The following is a 24,364-nucleotide window of genomic DNA, read 5'->3' as shown; positions in this document are numbered from 1 at the left end:
TTTCTCAGAGTCTAAACATTGGGGTACAGGTAATGGACAAGCTTCAAGTTTGAAATCCGTGTGTGAGTTCAGTGGATACTTCCAATGATGACAAGCCTTGTAATAAATGTACGAAGGTTCGTTTGAGCCATAAAGTTAGCCTTTTTAAATATCACTATTTCGTTTTAACCTTAGGGACCAAGTACATGCCCGTCTTGGACTGCCAGGAAATATTAAGGACAACAATTTTCTTTCTATTTCGTTATCTATGCTAGTTGTCTGTGGGTAACATTGTTGCAATTTAATAGTGTACCAAGCCATTGCCACTCTACATATATAGTTTTCAACTTTGATCGGCAGGAGCCAGCACTTGGACTAGCTTTAGCTCATCTATTTCAGATCAGGTCTACACGCCTGTTTTGTATGGGACGCCACACTACAATAAACTGCACCATTTTTACTGCGGGACCTCTATGTTTCAAGTTTTACGTTCGGTATCGCCGTTAGGCATTCCAGCAGCGGGATCTACTGTGTCTAGGCCTACCCTTGTAGCTTCATCATTGCTAGAGGGGATGTCGTTTGCGTTTGGCCTTTACTCATCTTAGCCCTGTCAATAATGCACTCGACCTTGAGTCAGTCGTTGGCTCACTCTGCCGTGGCTGCCGGCCTTGCGCCTGTTGCTACCGCGACGGTCGCTGCCCAGTTAACGAGATAAGGCGATAGCAAACGAGGATGCCTCTTCTAGCAGTTCAATTTCCAAACTGATGATACATAGCTCTTTTCAAATCGGCACCACTGTCGTCAGCGCCCTTTCTTATCCTTCCAATACGTCCTTTTCTCGTCGACTTCCGCGTTCGTAGAAGTGATGAACATGCTTGCGACAGGCAGTAAACGCTAGGCAAAGAGAACGCTGCGCTACTGCGTGTAGCGGAACTGGTCGGTACAGCCCCAAACCGCCTCGCAAAGTACCCCATGAAGGTGAGAAATTGGAGATGGAATACTAGATCAGATAAATAAGAGGTTGCTGTTGCCCCTTCTCTAGCAACCACTGGCGCTCTCTCTTTTTTCTCGGCTTCTTTCCCATAAGGTGCTCTCGGTATTTTGGTCTACGAATGCAAGTAAATGAAGGTCTCGATTCTTTTCGTTTGACATAGCAGACGAGGCCGCCTCCGTTGCCAAAACGAAAGGCATAAGAAGAGAAACCAAACGCAAGTTATAATAAGATTGTATAATACAGATGGTGCGAACGCTGTTTCAGTGTTACGATAACCACGTTTACCACACCCTAAGGCTACTGTGGTGTCTGCGACTGCCGAAGTTCTGGGTATCAGGGGCGAGGGAAGGGGTGACGCTGGCAGTTTAGCGCTACTGTTTAGCGGAGGACTTTAGAGAAACGATACTACTTGTATGTCTATTGAATAAACAGATTGCGACTATGAGTCAAGCGGATCGAGAAAAGGCGAAAAAGAAATCGAGGAGAAAGCTAAAATAAAGCCTAGTCTATTGCACTTCTGGGTACGTACGTTAACCTGCAGACTACAGCTGGATAACGGGCAAGTAGCAGCAGCTGCTGCTTATACAATCGTTGCCGCCTGCCAGCGTTGCTATTTGTTGGCAGCCGCTGCCTACCTGGACGACTGGACTTCTGATGAAACCACTTGCTTTCTGGCGGTAAGCTTGGGCGGCTCCGCACTCCGATCGTCCAACCCTCCGTCTGCTATTGCAACCGCTGTTTTCGATCCGCTAGGGAATCGTTTAGTCCTTGTCGCTCTGATAAAAGAGAGACGCGCCATTACGCCGATCAGGAGTCGGGAAACTACTACTGACCACTGACCGTCGCGAACAGGGAACCCACGCGTCTCCACTGTCTATTAGGGTATGCTTTCAGTTATTACTAACACCAGCAATGTCACTGTTTATTTTGCTGTCACAGTTTCTATTGCTGCAGATGCGATCCGACGGGTTTTGACCAGCAGCCCGCCTTCTCAAGTAAAGCTTCTACCAGAGCTTTTTATTTCTGCTAGAGCCACTGGTCAGTGGTACCCGTACCAGCATAATTATCTAGCTACGGGAAACAAACTACACAGCAACCTGACCTCGGCTGCAAGCCCCAAAGGCCGGCCAGCCGGCCGTCGGCCGCACTCGGTGTTAAATCCTAAATGTGGCTGACTGACCACCGCCACTACACATTAACCTAACCTGAGCTCGTTTCTTCTCTCATGCGTCCCGCGGTTCCATTGTCTCTTCTCACGCGAGTTTGCTGCCCACTGAAATGATAGCGAGCCCCTTGTTATGGCCGGTACGGCCAACGGTCGCCATATTTTTCGTCCTCGTGTCATCGTTCGGTCTTCGAATTCCTGACCTACTACTTTTCATTTTTTCTTCAACGTTACCATCATGACACCATGGCGTTTAATGGGGTCATTCTTATTGGCCTTTGCGTAACCTATACCGTAACCGTTCGAATGTTTATAGTATGCATATGCACAAAACTGTCTGTGCTGAAATTCTCGTTCTGATTGTTAGTTTCGCCCCTCACTCCCTCGACGGTGAGTTGTAGTTGCTTGCGAAGTAGTCGCTGTGGGGGTTACCGTAATAAAAACGTAACCAGGCTGCACTTCCTGCCCTTCCTATCTACCTCAGCCTGATCGTGTTTGCTTTACAGAGAATCATTTTATGAATGTGAATTTTTTGGGTGGCAATAGTTGGTCGTGGTGGATCTATTAAGGCCTTGCTTATCGCGCGTCAAATTACTTCCTTTTCGTTGCAGAACCAACATTAGAATGAAAATATTATCTGTAATAATGTTGTCGATGAGCATTTAATCGTTCCATGTTATTGTTTGCCCAGGAGAGCCATCTACGATGTCATTTGTAAAATGGGCCTAAAGTAATAGCCAATTTCCGCGCATCATCGAGGACAAAGTACATGAACACGCTACCTTAAATCTACCATATTACATAGACTAAAATAAACAAAGAAAATCGCGTATAACATTCGCTGGTCATTAGGCAAGGTACAGGTACGAAATGAACATATACAAGGCCAGTTATAACTATGGAAAAAGCAGCGCCAGACAAATTTTCATGTTCGATGTTTTTGAGCAGTCGCCATACAGGGCTTTGTGACCGTAAGCCTTGGTCACACTCATCTTTTCTTTCTAGTCACGTCAAAACACACAAAGTAGAAACATTATTGAAGCACAAGACTTGCATGCCCCATGCCGCGTGCAGCCAAAACGCTCCCATTTGCCAAAACACCTCGACTTGTACTTAATGGTTGACCGCGCAATCTATCACTATGGTATGGGTTATTGAGTGTAGGTGTACGTGGGGTCGTATAGTAACGGCATTGTTTGGGTTATTATAATCCCTTTCTATAGGGCTCTGCAAGTAACAGCAACAACCGAAAGGCACGATTATGATAAAAAGAAACAAAAAAGAGAAAGATAAAACCTGACTTTTTTCATAAGTCAAATATGTTTGTGGTAATTTATTTAGCGTATCCACGTTCGGCTTGCTTCTACAGCAAGCCCCAATGTCATCGTCAATGCTTTGCCAAAAGGAAAAAGAATGAAGTAGGCTAAATACTGAGTGCTTAAACTATTGCCGGCTATAAGGGGGCTAAGTTGAGCTTACGCTATAACTTCAATGCGTGTAGGAGACACCACAGAGGCAAAGAGATCTATGATGCTATATTGAAGAAAAAAGGAGGCAAAGAAAGGGGCAAGGTCCCATCTATATTCGGCGCCGCCACCGCCTACCCTACGCCTCTTTTATTAAACATATACACAGACATATAAAGGCACTCGGCGAAACTAGTGCGGCTTTTACGTGCTAAGTACAATCAGAACACATTTGATATCTCCCGCTGCGGGAAGTCTTTTGGCCAGTCGCCACCTACCCGCTACCGGCTTTGCTTGATTTTTCTCGTGGAGATAAAAAAGCGACAGGGGCAAAGCATTTACAACCAGTAACCACATAGTCTACACAACCAATGAGAAGAACTGCATTAATGATTTAGAAATAGGACTATAGAACGGCGTTAGTGCCGTCTCAACACGCGTTCGGTTTTAACGGAAATTTTCAACACTACACTTACTCTCATTTAAAACTATTTAACTCTTATACAATGTTACCAATGGTCACATGAGCTCCGTATCGTCCGTGGTCGGTTCTATCGCTATCAAGTTGCCCGATAGGCAGAACCTCGGCGTCGAAGGCCAGCATTGTTCATCTCAATGCAAAAAGTTTCCGCGCCAGGATTTTTAGTTAACGTGACGAATGACGAACGGCAACCAACGAGTAGATATTTCTTCCGCTCGAGCCCTCGTGTCCACGTCACAGTTGCTCATCTTTCCTCGCATACCCTGTATTTTTCATTTTGCCTTATTTACGAACTTACGCAGAATTAAAGTACACAACAAAAAATGAAAATCTGGCAGCTACCGTTACCCATCAGTATCCGACAGACACGCATACATATGCATTACAAGCGACAAAAAGGTCCTTTAGACATTCACTGTCATTTGAGTCGTTTTTTTCTATTCTTCTGTTTTGCTCTCCATACATCGCACTGCTTTGTCTCCGAAGTGAAGCCAAGCCAGCTCTCTAATCGACCCATACAACTCGGTATCGTTTTCAATGCTTTCTCCTCGAAATTAAGCTATGCCTACATCGACTCCGACTCCTTATTTGGTCTCTGGTACATCTCCGTTCACTTGTCTTCACGTTTTCTTCCATTTCCACTCCTGTCTCTCTTTTGTTTTATGCATGGGGGGTCAGAAGATAGGCCGTTCCTTGGTTGGTTCATCTGATGGATCGTTGACGGTCAGGAAATCTCTTCGTGCCACGAATGAAGAAATCCTCTGACTTTTCCTCTGTGTCCTGCCTCGTCCGTGTCTCTTACACCGTTGTATCGTCTGTCTTCGCGGATACACGATCCCACATTGGCGGATGTTGCTGTGTAGAAACGGACGAGTGACTGGAGTAACCAGTGAACCGGCCAGGTAATTGCCGAAGTTCGGGCCTGCGTAGTCAATCTCCAGTCGAAGTCTGGGTCTAGGTTGAGAGCTGTCGCTGGATTGTTCGCACGCCTTGAAGCCGCCACGCAGTTTTGTCTCGCCGTTCGTTCAAGTTAGAAAGATAGTTCGTTAAGGCATTTTTAGACCTTCGACTGATCCCTGACATAGTGGACATAGTTGGCGGCTCTCCTATACCTGTGCTGTTATGCTTGCAGATGAGCTGACCTGGGATAGAAACAAAAGCTGCCGACAGACTACATGAAGGTCATCACTAGCATCGCTTCCCTTTTCAGCGAGTCCCAGAATTTAACCCCTGGTTCCTTTTAAAGACACTCGTTGACGTTAAGCCTTATATAAAGAAGAATAGCTGTACGCCCGAACGAAATAATGAGTGTTACTCTTTCCTGTTACCTAACACTGTTCGCAGTCTAGCAGCAGGTCTAAGGGTTATCTGATTTTAAGTTGGACTTTATTCTAAAACAATTTTGGTACAATTTATCGGACTGTTCTCAGGCCAGCATTTACCCATATGACGAAGGTATGTTTACATTACGTTGGAACAAAGCTCGTATCTGCACAGGTATCTACCGATATCAGAATATCTATATCATATGTACGTTCTACTAGTACAAACAATCGCCGGTAAATAATCGCGTCGTTTGCCCCTCCTTCTCATTCATATATGCAAGAATTTCTTCATTGAAGTTTCGTTCGGCTCATTAAGCACCGTTAGGTAGTCCCATTGCAATGTTCTATTATAGCTCGATCAATAAACGGTCTGATCCTTGATTAGAGATCAACGCTAAAATTTCAATCGACCTGGAGCGAAGGTGTGCCAAATAAATACATTCATATTTAGGTTTTAAACCAGCGAAATATTCAAATGCATCGATCATTTAATAAAAAGCTGTAGACTTATATCATTGTTTGAAATGAGGCAGTAACGTTTGGCTTTGTACGAACGAAATATTGAAAGTTGACTGAATAAGTCTGTGTACAAGAACGATTCAGGGCCTTTTTTGCCAAAGCCTAGAGCGATCTTTACGCTCATCGCAGATTCTCGAAGAATATGTCCTTAGCACACGCGTTGGTCATCTAATCATTAGTGTCAATCAACTAGACCAACCAATCAACATAGACTATATACAAAAATCCGTTACCACGTGTTCCTTGAAGGTACATCACAGTGGCCACGACTGTGATGTGATAAGCGCTGTTGCCCGTAGCGGTCAGATTAATGCAGAGGTAGCTCCGGTCGCTCATTCTTTACAGTATTACTGCTCGCTAACTTTCGTTGCGTTTATGACAGGAATCCCTGTATATTAAAGTCGTGTGCATGCGTAAACCATAAATAGAACGATTGATTTCTACTGCTAGGTTGCACGTGTCAATAAGTTGCATTGGCCTAAATTGAAATAAGGCCGCTTCTAAAAAGGGCAAATAAAAAAATATATAAAGTAATCGCAAAGGATGATTTTTCAATTCCTACAAGGTTTTCTTAGGTTTATATTTTTTGAGCAGCAATAACTGGAGAGGTCTGCATTTTTCGCCGTAACAATATTCTGAAGTTATTTACATATAAGTTGTATTACAGCGAAAAATGTCGTCCTGTTCGTTTGAAATAATCCAAAACGCAGTTAGCTTGTATTGCAATGCAAGAGTAGTGGATTGGCTTCACTTCACTAATTTACTCAATTAAGCGTCTCTATACACTTCCCAGCCGCTGGAGCATTTAAAATAAGGACCGGTTCGGGTAGACACGGAGAGCCTTGGCTTGACGAGCATGCCACGCGGCAGAACTCGTTCCGTGACGTTGCAGTCGTCGCCTGAGCCTCGTTGGTCACTATCGACGAGCTGCGAAAAGAAAGTTATCACCATGCCTAATACCGAAACAACAGCAGCGATCCCAAGTTGGTCCTGATTGTAGAAATTAGTTATACCTTCATGCGACCTAGAGGTATCTCAGAAACATTCCTTGCCGTACGACGGTATCGCTCCGATGTTCACGTTCGAAGCGCATTGGGCTGAACAAAGCTGAACCGGGTAGATTTCTCGGAACAAGCGAGTCAACTAGCACTAACATAATCAATTTAAATACTTAAATTGCCTTCGGAATGGCCATCTAAACAAGATTCCATCTTTACGTAAATTTCCGTTTTATAAGGATGATGAAAAGCGAAAATAGCATCCAAGATGAACTGCTTACAGGTTCATAGTAACCACTAGCGTTGTGTGCTGACTTCCTGCCCATTTGCTAACTTAGGCGTCGTCGTCGAAAGTAGACTCTGTCTGTAAGAAACATGATAACAAAGAATTACTCTGATTCAGTCTTCATAAGCAAGCGATAGAAGTAACATATGCACAACACGCTAGGTCGCTGCCTGACACCCGTTTTGAAATTATTCTTAAATAATGTTTTGAGATTTACGTACACCACTATCGTTAAACGTTTCGTCAGCCTTTAAGATTATCTGTGATAACATGTAGGAAATTTCATAGGAAAGTGAATGCGTTCGACTAATTGCGACGTCTGGGACTAATATTCAAACTACGATAAACATTTTTACTTAAAGATTTAAATTTTTCCTAGTGGTAGGCCTTCCAGTGTCGTCCTGGAAGCCGATTCACTTTATTACTCTATTACAATGTGAACGACTAGCTGATAGCAGTAGCGAAAACTATGTCTGCAACACTGGGATGAACTGCGATAGGGTTCGTCCATATGAAGATTCGTAGGAGAACATTCGACGTGTGAAGTAAAGATTCGTGAAGATAGTATCGTTTTTGGCTCTCGGAGTATGTGAAAGACACTGCATTTTCACTGAACCCACACAATCCAGACTCGCTTACGCGCGTCGATCATTTCAAATTCTCTAAACCCACGCGATTGCCATTACCTCTCAGATATATCATCGTAATAGTGATACACATAAAATCTGAATTTTTCCATATTTTTCTTACATATCTCCTCAGCTGTGTGCAACGTCATGAATCCAATCAAATCTAAACCTTAGCTCAGGTTACGTCACCCACTCACGTCGTGGCAGAATCTAGTAACTCGTGTCGCCTCGGGTTTCCACAGCTAAGGCAAGCCTATTCTAAGGAACACGCTATGCCGAAGACAGAGACCGAAAGAACATCGAACTTGAAGCGTAACAAGATTAAGTAAATAATGACGATAACGGCTCACTCGTTGCCTCGTAATTTACATCGACATATAAATACTAATATAGGTGTGCAGGAAAGAATGTTTCCCTGGTGCCTGCGGTAAAGAGGGAAAAAATTTAGCAATCAGACAAACACGAACCACACACTAACCCAATATACGACAACGACCAATACAATTGTGATATAAACAAAAAGACAATAAATAATGACGTACAAATAAACAAGAAATAATCATAATGCTGATCTCTACTGAGGTATTCACTGTTATATTCCTTCAAATAAGCCATTCTGCGTATTAATGTATGGGTTAGCTACGAAACAGTCCGAAGACGTCAAGTATGCCATTCAAACATCACTAGCGTCGTCACGATAATTATCAATTGCGAAACGACGGAGATTAACAACAACAATTAACATATTAACAACTGAAGCAGCAGTCACAGCCACAACAACCACACCCATGACGGCGTCATACTAAAAGCATGCACGATTTCAAAAGTGCAGAATGAAAGCGTCATGGCCCGTGCATAGACGCATTCAATAAACACAACAGGTATAGTAATAATGTCAATAATCGAAAAGCAGGGTATTGAACATTTCGTTTCTGGCCTTATTTTATGCAGCAGGCTCAAACGCGGTGCTTGCGATGACAGCGGCCGCGAACGCGGTGAAAAGAAGAGAATTTTTTAAAGATAAATAACACAGCATCAGGAGTAGCGGTGTCGGTAGCTGTTGTAGTCTGTTTGTACAACGACGGCGCGGCCCTCAACAACGAGTAAGGTCATGACCTTACTGGAGGAAGGCTCAAGGGGGCAAAATTAATTAACAATCAGCTTGCAGCAGGACTCCGATAAAAGAATTAACGACTGTCCTGTTCCAACTGAATGACATGAAGAATCGCGACGCAGCGAACGGGAAGACATGAATAGAGAGACGGCAGTCTGAAAGGAAACGATGGCAGCGGATAACGGCGAACCCGGCACAGACGATTGAAAGATTCCTTTTTCTTTATTCTTCCGTTGGCCTCATCCATCGTGTTTCGTCAGTCCTTGCAGCACAAGTGTCAGCATTGGTGATGGCGGTGATGGGCGGTTACGGCAGTGGTGATGAAACCGGCTAGAAGCACGCCTCGCTGGCAAACGAAGCGCTCAATTAATGGAAAAGAAAGAGCCGACACCCAGAGAAAAAGATCGAGGCTAGCATGGGCCGCATGAATAAAGCTGAAGAGAAACTCTCCGAACGAACAAGGAACGGGGCAACGAAAGACGACCGATCCCGCTTCGCCGCCTTATCTCGATAACCGAACATGGAGCTCTGATTCTGCTAACCCTCAGACCTGTCTGTGGCGATCGGCAAACGATAAATACATAGCCAATGTTATATGACCACTGTCCGCTGCATCGAAGGCGCGTATGATTTAGCTTCGAACGAGGAAACTATATGAGTAAGTAATGTATATGTGGATCCTTCAGCTGGACGGAATATGGAAACATGCACAGTAGTGAAAGGAGTGCATTTATTCTCGTGTGGCGTATTTACGGCAGTTCAAAGGTTTACCATCTAGTCCGACAATGTAATGATAGATTTATAGAAGTAGACGGTAATCATTAATTAGCAGAATGATAAAACCTAGTATAATTAAAATGACGTCCTTTTCTACGTGGCATTATTGTTTACGTTCATTCAAACTGAATGCAAAACGACAATTACGGTCCATTTTGTGTGTATCGCTTTTTTTCAAAAACTGTCATGTTGTTTTTGCTTCTCGTTGGGGTGCCAGAAGAACTATTTGTTACGAGCTAACATCGACCACTATTGTTGACAGAAGCTCAGCAGTTCTCAAGAGTCAAATTGTGTACCACTACAGGCCATTAGCATCGCTAAGCGGCCATATTAGCTAAATTAAAAGCAGTTTACCTCATTACTGGATACACTGTAAAAAGCACCACTGTCACTTCACGAAGTAAACATTCAATGGCTTCTGAAGAAAAGCACGATAAATCGATAGATGTAATGGTCAACCAGAATATAACTAGCTATTGCCTGAAGTATCGCTCGCCTACATGCCGGTAAATAACTACCAATGACATCGTTTTATAGGCTTAACCTTTCAAGTAACGTGATTTCTGCCGCGGTGGATCAAACTTTAACGTTATAGATTCACCGATCGATAGCAACTAGATAAGTGTACGTGCCATTTGTCAAATAGCTTTAGGGCATGGGCGCATATGCTGCAGGCCGCCTCATAACTTGATTCGCACGAGAGAACCTACAAATGAAGCGAAATCTGCCTGCTGGGAGGCATACGTAAAAATGGAGACAACGATCTTATTCAAACTGTCATCCACCGTACCACGATACGACGGCTCTACTCGGATGCTTTCATTAAAAACAACAATGAAGACCCCAATCTAGTCGTCTAACTCGTGCTATGTTTAATGCATCATGCTAAAAGGCACCACATCGTATCGTATCTAGTAGAAGCGCATATCTAGTCATTTTTCTACAATAATCTGGTATTATATGATTTGCACAAGCTCCAAAATGCTACATAATGGCCTTTTGCATGATTACTGCTATTTGGCCGGTAACTTCCCACTTACAGCCAATGTGGTTTTCACCCTGTGTCTTATCTGCCCACTAGTACTAGCGAAAAAAAAAAAAACTATAATAGCTTATAGTGCGTCACAGAACATTCTCCTTTATGGTTATTTTAGAAAATTTTTTTTACTAGTAAGCGTTGCCCTAAATAGATAATATTGTGTTACTTGCCCGTGGCATAATATGACAGCACTGTAACAGCTGCATTAATTATTATAAGTGATCATCTGATAGTTGATCTCATGACTGTCGCCGTTCAAATTTCACAAAATATACTTGACAGTTGTTATTTCATCTGTAATTTATTCTAGCATCGGCTCTCACTTTGCACTTCAGCATTATTCGAGTAGGACTCTACCGATGTTATTAAGGTCCCAGTTTCTCTGAGGGGCTGTTGTCACTTAGTATATTTTGAGAAACACCATAGAACAATGAAAAGCATGACCCGACAACACAGAAAGAAAACGACACTTCGAGCTACTTCAAACTGCATGACGTCTAGGCAATTTGACAACGACGATCAACGGGTATTTCGTCCTCTGTTGTGCGCGCTTTCAGAGAATCGGAGGAACCCGAAGGACACCGCAAGCTAGATTCGATGTAGTTTGCTTATAATTTTAGCCACGATTTATGCAGAAGTGATTATTACTATCTTCAATGAATATAGAGCAGTAAACGTCCGGAATATGAGCGGTGTAAGGTTTCAGATAAAAGAACTAAGGATTATACCGAATATTAAATAGTTTTACTCGGCATCGGCGCCATTACTTTGCTCGATGAAGAAAGTATAATAAGTATGCATAATTGTTTGGATTCGTTTGTGCGTCTTTGTTTTTAGGCATGTTTTGTATGTTACCCTAAAAATGCGGAATCTGTGTAAGATCCAGCCATGCCCAATGCGGCACCTTAGCCAGTACCCTATGACTTTGTCACAAATAAAAATTTGTGCCAGTCCAACACAGAAACATAGCTACGCGATGCGGCCGGTGATCGGCTCATTTCTGATCCCAGCGCCTGGCATGCATTACCAGCGTCTGAATAAAAAGCCCCAGTTTTTCTGAAAAGGCCATTAGATCATCTGCAACGAGTGGTTTAGTAACTACATCAGTAGTGAGGGTTATTTGCACGTTGCATAGAACGACAAATTGGTGTATATGGGAGGGCAGCTAAATATCCTTGCAGGGATTTGCTGAGAGTTCTCTTATTTGGAAAAGAGACTTTTTGGAGCCCGGACTATCCGGACGTCCAGCAACTCAAGGTTCGCGTCTACGGCATGACGATGGACGCTAACTTCAATAGTCAGATTGGATAAGAGTATAAAAACAAACGAGAGCCAGAAGATCATATGAGTTATATGTTCGGCCAGCATCCGCCACCAATATGTGTACCATTAGCTACCAGTCCCGCAAGGCAGACATGAATGGATAGGCTCCAATAAGCTTATCTAATTTACTTGTGAAGGCTTTCCCGCCAGAGATACAATCCGTGGCTTCACAACAGACAGGCAAATTCAATCCGAATTTTTAAACTGTTGTTGGTATATATTTGTCAATTATGTAAACGTCACCATTCTGCGCATTCGCTTGCGGACATCAATAAACCTTACGTCCAGTACTCGAATCAGTTCAATCGGACGGTAATCCTTCAAAATTTCAAGCAGTGTCATACGAAAAAGGCATAAAATTACCCATGTCCTTGGTAGGAATCGATAGTTGCAGCCACGATTTTGCCAATAGACACCGCTAGAGAGTGGCCGCTTGCTTCACCCCTCGGAAGTATAGCGGCGGACGGACCCAAGTGGTAGCTGGGATGCTACGATCCGAGAGCCAACAAATCGCAGGTAGCGTATGAGCATATGACCTAAACATGGAGTCAACCGACTAATATTGGATGTCGCCGCCACTATAGTTGCAACAACACCAATCACAGCCGCTGTTGCATCTGTGTCGAGATGTAGCATGACCACAGGGGCAGGGTGCAATGTTAGGGCAACGCACACGAACAGACACGACGGTGATGCAACTACTCTTATCCGTAAGACTATACTATTTGTTTGTTCGCTAGGCGGCTGTCGTGACGCTGGTGGGTCACACGGTGACCATAAGAGGTAGAAATATCAGCTACGGTGTTTGGATTTCTGTTTACTATAGCGTATAGATACTGAAACGAATTAGCTCTGTTCATGAATATGACACACATTAATGTTGCATAGACTTGGATTGCTTCTTGGGTTTAAACATTGTTCCCTTTGTATATGCATCTTCATTGGATATAATACATACATGCAGGTAACATTAACAGCGACAGTGCATTACGACCCTTGGGCCTGGTCAGTATGTTTTTGTTAATCGTTTCTAATCGCCCTATATATTGGTATACATGAGATGATCAGCATCATTGGAATGTTTGATTCCGGAAATTATCATTGCCACAAAAGATATACATAGTTGCCGGAACGCTATTACATAACTAATTTGTTTTTTCCGTGTATATGTATTTCACTGTTTTCATTACTTTCTGGCCAATACCATGGCGCTTTCGTTATTATATGAAGTTCGTCTATTCACAGCCCCGACTCTCCGAAAAAATGAAAAAAACTGCGATACACGCGCTCGCTCGAAGCGTTGCCCTACAAAAACATTACTCAAGTCCATCCCTTCATAGGGCACGAAATATCTACGCTTATCAGGCCGCTTCATAGATCCGCTCCTTGAGTGAGGTCGCCGCTTTGTGTTTGTACTGCGATAGTAGCTCTTATACGAATCTCCCCACATTGCAGTACTCGCAGGAGTAGTATGTAATAGGGGTAGAAACTGTGCAGTAACATCTAGCAGGATGCGGACGAATGGATACGGCCGTTGCTCCCGAAAAACGAAAGAACTCAGCCCAGAAACGTTATGTCGTATGATTATTTTATTGGTATCGTATAGAATCGTTGCCTGGTTGGGGCATTCAGTTGCCATTGCCACTGCAATTCGGGCGCATCAAAACCACTCCAATCGCCCACATCATGATGCATAGAGTAACCTAGACCGGCGACGCGGCGCGAAACCTATCCCCGCACGGTAGCGATAGCAACAGCAGCCGCGGAAGCGCTCGCCGGAAACGTTCGCCGTTGAAGATAACGCACGCGGTCACTGCCGTTCTGTCTATTCCTTACTGCCTTGCTCCTCTATATGCTTATACCTCGGGAGGCTCGGCTGACTCTCCACCCATTCTCCTATTTCCGCTCGTTTCGGTTTGGATAGGGATTGCTAAATAAGATCCAGAAAGCTTCTACAACGGGCCCCAAAAAAGCACTGGCCAAGTAGGAAGTACTGAAAAGCCTCACAGCAGACAGAAGGAAGGCGAGTGGGACGTTCTATGGGGCCGCGTTCTTTATTTCACCAACAGCACCTCGAAAAGCTCAAAGATTGAATTACTGTCTGGCCTGTTCGACCATCTAGTATTGCCATTATTATTATTATTATTATTATTATTATGGTGTGTCCAAAAGCGAGTTTATGCGCAAACTATTGAAGAACAGTTTGTGATGGTTCTTGTCTAACGAGGAAAAGGCTAGTGCCTATAAGTTTAGTTGTATACTATAATAAATTATATTGTATTGCAGTGTAACTCTAAAGAAAATGGTCTGCGTGTGTGTAAATATGTGTATATATGTATGATACAAAATCACGCTACGCATTACTTGGAAGGCCATAGCTGGAGACCTGTTACGAAAGCGTATGCATTGCGTTACTACATCTCGATTGTCTGGTAGACGATAACTTATTTTACTTCTGTGTACCTGTTTATATGCCTTCCCAACTTTCGATAATATTCTCCCGATCGTTTGCCTTTAAAGCCTGCAAACTTCTAATATCGATCAACCTCAGTAGTGCTCTTATCCACGGTTTCTCGTGTGAACACTACTATAAAAAAAAAAGTCTGCTTCTAAAAAAAACTTCATGTACAGCAACTAAGTATATAATCCGTAGTGCCCAATTCTCGCAACTTCAGAGGTGTGAGCGCACTGAGGCAAGTTTGGCTTTAACTTCACTCTCTTAGGTTGACACATACCACCAGCCGACAAATTATTAACGCTGGCACATCCGGTCACCCCTGGGCGTCGTACTTTCATACGTCCGGCCGGTTGCTCAAAGCCTCTTCTCTCACCTAAGCAAAAATAGCGCGAGGGCCCAACTCGACGTCAATAATTTCAGGTGACTTCACCTATATTTAGATACTGCGCTACAGCCGGCGGATAGGTGAGGTGATTTAAGCGCGCTACTAACAGTAGCTTCGGTTTGGCGAAGCATTTGTACGATGTTTTTTTGCTGTATGCGTAAGTCTGACGCAGAAGTAAAATAAAAGCTGAGTTCTCCATTCTGAGGTGGTGCAGATACTTGAGGTGGCGATAGAAATCGCAATCGCAATAGTTGTATCAGGAATTAAACGAAGAAATACAAACAACTAAGCACATGTTCTTTACGTAATACACACAAGGGGCGTGCTCTTGTTTCTGACCGTCAACAACCTCCGATCTCTTTCGGCTATTCTTTTAAGTTCGTCCCGATGCGGACCTGCGCGATCGTGTAAAGCCCTCGGGGTCTTATCATCTGTACAAAAATTACGGCCGCCTTTTCTATGAAGCTTCGACCCCAGCAGCAGGAATAGCAGCCAAAACAGCAAGAACAGCAACATCAACACTTAACTTTCGCAGTGACGTCCCACATTTTTACTTCCCAGATGGCCCGCACAACCACTGCCACTGAAGCTACTAGCTCATAAGCGATATGCTAGGCGATATGTATGATAGGCATATTCCAGGCGATGATACCGGTAACGATAAGTGCGTCTTTTTCAGCGGCCGGTCCCAAAGGACTGACTGTGCGCGCGACCGATGGTTAGCAGCTCGCCTGTAGTAGCGCTTCTTCTGGCCCTAAGCCTTTTTCTGTTGCTTTTGCTGCTCCTCTAACTTCCCTAACTGTCATAGTATTTCTTACAGTATTGGGATTTTCACACCCCTGATGTATAGTGAGGCAAAGCGCGCTCCTGGAACTGACTTCCAGTTCAGAACCGATGAGCCCGGGTATTTCCATGCATTATTTGGTAGCGGTCGCGATAAGGGATTCAAGTGCCCATACGGAACCGCTGATAGCCTGTCACAGCCAGTGTCGCTTTCGCCGCTGCTGACTGTACAGGAGGCAAGGATCAACGGTCGAAAATAAAAATGGAGGAGGTGGGCAATGTACGACGAACTAAGTTATCCAGTGGCATTCCGCTGGAACGGTAGCCGCCGGCGTTGCCTTTGCCATTAAACCGCGCGCCGCGCCGACGTGGAGGTATGTGAAGTCCGAGTCTCCGGGATCATCCCACTAGCTTTGCGGATGTTGCGCACGAACCGTGTCGCCGTGTCTTGCCTGTGGTAGGTCATTTCACATTTCAGGGCTCGATAGGCGCACTATGAGTGAGATGGGATCCCGCACCGGAGGGTTCGGCCCGCGCTAGTGCAGGAAGACACGGATCCTCTAACCGTCGCCAACCCCCAGGGCAAATGTGTGACACCGCTCTTACTCGAGAGTTCACTTGCAGTGTATAGACAAACCAATGAACCGGCGGGAACATGGAAAGACAAGGGCAAAAACAACTGAAATGTGTCGCTTAAACAACAACACCATCCATGCGATAACAGTCTGTTGTATGTCTGCTGTTTGTCACTTAATCGAGGGTAAAAAAGACGCCTGTGATGTTCCCCCTTTGGTTTTTACTCCTAACCAGCTCCCAGGATTATTGCAAACTAGGACTTCGTAGTAGAACACAAATGTTTATAGCTAGTCTTTTCGCGTTCACGCACGAACTGGCCGGGTGCTGTCCATGCTCGCCCAATTCATACTGCTAAAGGTATGCCTGAATCATTCTGGATGAGCGTGATCACAAGGTGATTCCGTAAGGGCTTTGGCAGCATTACTGTAGACAGAGATAGTGTGTTAGCTGTTACGGATAGATGTAAGCACGCTCATCTTTACTTAAGCAAACACCAAAACTTGTTGCCTATAGCAAATTCTATAGAGGTATTTAGCATCGCCACATAATCCTTTTGACGCTACAACCTCATCACAAGTGCCTAGGTTGCAAACGCTTGGAGACTATTTGGAGATATACCTCGAGAGCATGAAGTCAAATTTTTACTATTACATCATCAGTTTACGAAATAGAAGAAATTGTTGCACAAACAATGTACATGAACGTCTACTCGTGTGCCAATCAGTATTTGGCTTTGTCTATTCCGCAACATTGCCTGTTTATCGTTGAGAACAATTCCTGCAATGATTTATCGATTTTTCTAAAGTCCATGTTTGAATAGATTTGTTTTATATTAGCAGGTATCACAATAAAAAAAAAATGTATATCCTTATTAAAACGTTATTTTTCGATCACTTGGCCAGGTCTTTCAGTTAAGCAGCTGGCTGGATGGCCGATATACGAAAATACGACCATCTTTTTTTAACCATACGTACGGGCATACATATAAGTGTATGACATAGCTCTGAAATAGGCAAGTATAGAGACGCAGATCCATGAACAGCACCGGACGGGCTCGTGCATTAACTCAATGAATTTGTTTTAAATCCGGCATCCGCCTAAATAGACACGCATTTGACGCTCAAGATATACTTATGAAGACTGTTGTACCCCACGAAAATGAAACAGAACTGTGACCCGAAGGGATGGATGAAGACGGAGAAGTCTTGACGTCCTTTCTGTCCTCTTGCACCAAAAGTTAGAGAGTAGAAGGCACATTATCCATCTTGATGTTATCCTACCAATGCCTTAATCACTACGTGCCATGAAAAGTCAAATTAGGGTTAGCTCATTAAGCTCTCAAACTCGTTTCGTGCCTGTGTCTAACCCCATTTCTAGTAACGTTCAACGAGAGAGTAAAATGTTTCACAGCTGACGTGCATAGCAGTAAAGATATACTTGTGTATGTAATATCGGTATAATATCTGGAAATCATGTAAAAGTGATACAAGGTTAGTTCTATTGAACATCTTTATAGTATTGTATTTGAAACTATTTCTTGATGGCCATACTTATGAACTAAACAACTCGTGAATTACGGGATTCACTTATATCTTCCTCGCATATACGCCTGTGGCTAGCACAAACCTCGATAGTCGATAATAATGGCGATATGGACCACAAAAGACAAGACGATATTTATACGAAATATACAAGGAATATTAAGATGTCGTAAAAACGCCACGGGTTCTTTTTTTCGGACGGTGTCTCACCTAGTTGTTGGCATGTTTGGCCACAACGACTTCAACCGAGTTTCGTAATCACCAATTATATTAGCTAATTATGATACAATATATAGACTAATTTGAGGCAGACCAGACAGGTTGCTGCTATCAAAACTTAGAACGATAAATCGACTCGATAATTATTACCCAAGCCTTACATCACCAAAGTTTCTAGTTACCTTGCCCCGTACTCATCATAGTCCTGCCTACTTGACTTTAGTACGCTACCAGCAATAGTAATAATAACATAACGGTAATTATACAACACAAAAAAATACGGCTTTCCGGCTGAACTGCGACTTTTTTTGCGCCACTCGCTGCTCCTGGGAAGCGTAAAACCAAAAAAAAAGAGTCCTAAATTATTCAATATGGCCATACACAACAATAGCCATCACATAAGCGATGCATGACCCATACACATGTTTGTATACATGTAACGCATAGAGGGAAATGTAATTTGCTGAGTGAACCAAATGACTATGTTGAAGTATATATTATAGCATATATACAGATATTGTATGCATATACTTCTTTTTGTAAGCTTTTTTGAGAGATCTTTCTTAAATTTGGGCCGTGCCTTTCCGTGAATCTTTCGACCCAGGTCTACCTTCAACATCATCTCGAAATAATTCCGATCGAACTTGGGTGATTGTTGACAGGAGGCTGCATCCTCTTTGAAGGTCAAACCATGACCTTCAATATTCGGAAGCAACGTTTAGCAGCTCTATTACGTATAAGGTTCCGCCATTATATGGCATAGATCCCTCCAAGTGCCTCAAACCTAATTTTATCTCTGCGAAGCAGGTATCAAAAATACCCTACTTTTAACCTAGGAAATCCATGTTTAGGTTCTTATTTAAATTGTATTGTACCTTTTACGATCTACGAAAAGCATATAGACGAACAGAAGCGGCCAGAAGGTTCCGAATGCTATGCACATCGAACGTACAAGATTACATTGAATATAAGTGGATGATTTGAAAAAAGATGCTGAAATGTACCGCTCAAGCCAACGCACCGGGCAATAATTCTCATTACATTTGCAATTCCGAGTTAAGCAGAATAGCTTACCTTCTGAACGCTGATGTCGGCTTTTGTTAGCATCTATCAGACGCACAGATTTAATACAGTGTGATTTGCTTACAGAAGGAAGAAAACAGAAAGTCTCAACGTGTCCATCTGCCGAAATAGAATGCTTACCATCTGCATAATCCAACTTATTTGCTTGCGTGCTGCACGCCCGAAGCCGTGCAAAGGTTTCGGCTGTTCTCTATCTGCTATTGTTACAACTGATATCCAGACGTTTGCGTTCTACCCCTGAGTCATCATCGTGCAGCATGCCCAAGTTTAGTAAACGGGCCAGTACGCAACTCAGTAGTAACGGTATCCGAATCATCTGCAGCAGAAGCAACAGGACAGTACGAACAACAGCAACAACGACGACGACCAAGCATAACACCACACCACATTCGTACATTAGCGGGCGGGCGTCCGATTTGTATGTAAGCATTACCGGGCCGTTTTTATTTGATAGCAGCACGCGGTCTGTTGAAGACGCCAACGGGCGTTCATGAGCGAATATGAACTGCGAGCTTTGGTTGCACGGCGCACTGACAGTCGCACGAAAACACATATATATATATATATATATGACGTGCCTAGCATGAAAGGCTGAATTGCTCGCGGTCAGGCGCAGTCGTTTCTATGGCTGGCCACAGTACCTGCCACCGGTATTCATGTCTACACGTGTGGCTTAGGAATGCATCATTATACAGGACGGCCGAACCCCATCAAGCAAACTACCCCTGGCGAAAGCCCCCGCCTTCGTTTTGTCGAATCGGCAAAAGTGGAACCCACTCATACATCTACTCATGTATCCCGCTCGTACTTGGGTAATGCCTAGGCTGAAAGTCACCGCGTAAGGTAATCACCCTAAGGCAATAGCGCAAAGCTGAACGTGCGTATGGGAGTTTTTATAGTTAGGTTTGTATTTTTTTTTTAGCATTAATGATAATGACGTTGATAGTGATCATGCAGCTGATGGTATTACCTTAAAATGCAAGTTCTACAGATGACAAGGTAATACATATTATCATTCCTAAATCCACTGGAGTTTATTTTCATTCTGGTTATGTCGACGGCGGCAGAGGATCGCCTGTAGCCGCTAATAGTAAATCGCACTACTATCTGAAGTTGAAGCTAATCTACATCGGCTAATTACATCATTATAGTACGTTCGAAGAACTGCACGGCTACGATAAACTGAACGTTAGCATGCAGAATTGCCATCCTCTCAGATCACTCCGTTACACAATCACTGGAATACACAATCAGAATCATATTTCTCTTTGAAATAATCTATTATTGAGCTATCACTCTGTTTCGTGTTTACGCTATGTGGCAATCATAATTTTATTTTACGAAACGATCCACCAAGCATATCAAGTTAGTTTCTTAGAAATTTTTCATTCCTTGTCTACGAGTTTTCCCGGGACAAAGTATTTTGTCAGATCGCTGCAGGTTTTTTGTCCACGTATTTAGCCATCTCATTTTATCCAACGCCTCAGACTGGCAGATCAGAGTACTATAGCTTTGCTTACTGGCTTGATTTGCTTTCATATACAGCAGTGTAGCAGCTAGTAGAAACTTAGGCTTCTTCGTTCTTTCATCATTTGGCTGTCTCTCCTTCTTTTGCACGCTATGCAGTTTCTCTTATCTGTCTGACGTAGTCGCGGTTATCCGGCTTACAGAAGTACACAACCAATACGCCTACATCCTTAAAGTAGTCCGTTCTGCGGCTACCACTTCTGCTCCTACATCCATGAGCACTTCTACCGCTTTTCCTGTTCCCATACTCCCACCATAGCTCTCTAAATAGCTAAATAGTGGGAGTGACAACCCTGGTGGGAAGGAGCTGTAGTAGAGCGTCGTTAGGCCGTAGGAACAGCAGTGAAGGATCCACTCAAGCTAGATCTCTTCTGGTCGTCCTTCCGCTCCTCTTGGCCGTGTTCATTGCTCTTCTGACTTTAAGCTTAAAACAGCAGGTCGTGCCTCAGATGCGCACTCACTCACCAGCTGACCCAGGCTGAGCGTCGGTTATTTAACGTAGAGCTATACGGGAGAGGCGGACACTAGGACATGGAGACACACATTCTCCTAGCAAGGAAAGCCACTCATCCGACTAGAGTAGAATTTTCACGAGCGAGTACACGCATGATTTGCGTGCGACGTTTCCAGGGCCGCTAGGGATTAAGGGACAAGTAGGCCACGTCGGGAAGAAGCTTGTCCCTAAAGGACGTACCTGTCATAGACAAGTTTTCCCTTCGGGGTGCCCCGTCTGTCTAAACAGCTATATTCCAACTCGTTGGAGAAAAAAGCCCGCAGCAACTAAGAAGCAAGACAAAGATGGCTGGTGCGTAACTAGCGCCACCATATGCTCTTCACTCGCTTTCGGATTGTCATGTTCAATAATAAGTGCGATCGATCGCAATGTATTTCAGTGAAGCATTATTGCTGAAATGACAAAGTGCGGAAAAGATTCGTCCCGAAATATAGTTATTACATGCACACATCTACAACTAATGCCATTAAACAAAGTTCTATTCAGACAGTATGTTTTCAAAAGGTCGCTGTGTCTTTTTTTGTGAAAATCGGGGTCGATCCATGAACATACCTGCGTGAAATATTTGTCCTTCAGGACGAAGTATGAATGGACTCCATCGTTCGTGGAAATGACAATAACCACAGTATGTTAATTAGCCTGAATCGTTGAGTACTTTCTTTAATGTCTAGACCATAGACGATGAATTATCATATTATTAGATATATCTCGTAGTACCTTTGCAGGCGACACTGCATGTCGGCTAATCGACCGGTTCAAGGACGCTGGTCCGGATTTCTGCCCATGATAAATTTACTAATGTACCGTATTACAAAAAAACGGAGCTATATATCGTTCATACATATTCACAGACTAATAAACAAATGTGTAAAGAATACTTGAAAACGTATATACATCGAAAACGTACTCAGTAATCTCTATACATGCATGACAACGCATAGATGACTCCTATAATAAGGATAACTTATTTCTGTTCTTAAACGTGGTACTCTAGCCAAAATTCAAAAGTTTAAAGTCACTAAAAGTTGTAGCAGCTCTTAAAATAAACAAATAAAGGCTTGTTATAAAAATCACGCCCTTAGTGACACAAGACCCGATCACTACGTGTATGTAAGCATGACGTTTTCGGTCTGGTTGACCCCGAAATGTTTTGCGGAGCAAGACAAGATAGAGTTCCAGGACTATGGATTACGCCATAATAAACTAAAGCCGAGGGCGAAAATACGAAAACGGTCTATGGATTTGTTTGCGCGAAACACTAACGAGGGCCATCTTTAGCACGAGGGTGCTCGACGCAACCCCTGCTTATATTTAGGTTCGTCGGGTAGCCTGATTCCAAAAAGCAGAACAAAATTATCATATTTTGAGATTGCCGGAAGCAATATTCTAGGGGACCATTAATGTTATACGGACTGCTCACGTCAGAATAATAAAACGTATAAACAGAGACGGAGTTTGCATTTCCGCTCAGCAATATCTAGTACATATCAGTAGATAAAGCTGTCTGGTCCTTTCGAAAGAAATAAGAAAAGTGTAGTGCTTACCGACGCTGCCTCTGAACGATTTATTTACTGAAGAACGCTCAATCCGTTAGGGCTTTGCCTCGTATAAAAACGCGTCCATATGTCTACTCCGTAGTCGGAATCCGCAACACACTCCCTTGCTGCTGTCCATTGTAATACGTTGTGTAGGACTTCGTGGCGTCTTTTCTAAAATCAATGCGTTGTTGATTGATGATCACATTGGGTGGTATCTGAAGTGATCAGGTGTAAAGTCCCTATTCTTGTTAGCCCCTATTTAGAGTTTCTATATGCACGATAATAATGAGGTTTCTGTGGACGCTATAATATTGCTTAAGTTGTGAAACATTCGGCTCGATATTATTTTATTTATATTTAGCGCTATTATATTTAGCTGTTCAGTGGAAAGTGGTGTCATGAATCATTTATTGGCGAATCAGGATAATGTGATTTGACAATTACCTAATCTCGTTGGGAACTGTACATTTGCGGAGACCGGTAAGCGCAGAGGTCTATAGTCTTCCGCACGTGCTTGGTCTCTCAGATGTATTTTTGTGATGTGCTACTGGATATGACACATAGACATTGGGTATTGAAACATTGAGAATGGCAACCGATCTGGGAGTTCATCGAGAGCATTTACAGCATATACGTTATTTAAGTGTGCTATTTCCGCTCTACCTTTGCTGTGGGTCTTCGAATAGGCCGGCGTCACTTTCATGTTGCAGCTGCTCCTCTGGATTCAACAATCAGTGTAACAAATGATGTAACTAGAAATCGTTTTGGCCATTGTTATTGGCCGCAAGCGCTAATGCTGCCTATAATTTGGGTTTTGAAACGTTCACATGCTGCTGCTAGATCACACGGTTACACTGTAGGCGTATTCTTAATCGCGCGCCACCCACATGTGTTCATTGGCAGACCTTTTATATTGTCTAGTATTAAGTCTTTCTGCCAGTTGCCTGTCTGATGATCGAACGTTATTTATCGAGTTTTTTTTTTGTTGCCCTTGTCAGAATACTGTGATCGATGTTATTCATATTACTTTTTTTGTCTATCTGTATCTGAAATCTTCGTCTAATATACGTACCCTCGGCATAGCTTACGTTTCGTATATCTGTTAGTTTGTGAGCGAGCTGAATGCTATCGGTACATTTCTAGCGCACATCGTACTTGATCGAACGTATTTTTAATGTGATAGTGTTTATCTAGAGAAATCGGTTTTTTTTTTTTACTGATACGTAATTTAATATCTGGTGCAACTGCTCCACAGATTTCGATTTCTCTAAATATGACTAAAGATTGCCCCCTCGACACCGACGAATCAAAAGCAGCTGAAGAGCTAGAAAAAATAACTACTGGATTTCACGCTTCTATAGAGTTCCTTGAAGCTGTGATTGCAGACAGAGTACAACTTCTTATCTGGCCTGAGCCTTTTTAAAGCCAAGCGAGTTTCTGGCTTTTAGAGGTAGTTGTTGAAAGGCAGAACTGTCTACCTTGGTTTGCTTGTAGCAGTCTCTATTGAAATATGATGTTAATCGCAGGGTTCTCTCTTAAGTCTGTAGTTATTACGCGGTAGGCTGGTTTTAAACCATGTGCTTATATTTTTTGCCTATAAATCTTTTGTCCTACGTATGGTTTAGTCCATTCTGTTCCCGTGTAG

General features: G+C 43.2%; 1 protein-coding gene across 5 annotated transcripts in view; it reads right to left on the bottom strand.

Annotated features, from left to right (window-relative positions):
• The window catches only part of LOC111243309 (fat-like cadherin-related tumor suppressor homolog), a 420,575-nt gene that overhangs the window by 124,425 nt on the left and 271,786 nt on the right, over window positions 1-24,364 (bottom strand). The window contains exon 7 of one of the 5 annotated variants that reach the window (XM_086978171.1): window positions 22,726-22,934. The exons of the other annotated variants lie outside the window; for them this stretch is intronic. The gene's annotated coding sequence lies outside the window, so the exon portion shown is untranslated. The remainder of the gene's footprint in view (window positions 1-22,725; window positions 22,935-24,364) is intronic. 5 annotated transcript variants of the gene reach the window in all.

Source organism: Varroa destructor, unplaced genomic scaffold (genome assembly GCF_002443255.2).
Source record: "Varroa destructor unplaced genomic scaffold, Vdes_3.0 BEIS01000001.1, whole genome shotgun sequence".
Lineage (NCBI taxonomy): Eukaryota > Metazoa > Arthropoda > Arachnida > Mesostigmata > Varroidae > Varroa > Varroa destructor.
Note: the sequence above shows the minus strand (reverse complement) of the source record. Positions and strands in the feature narration are given on the sequence as shown.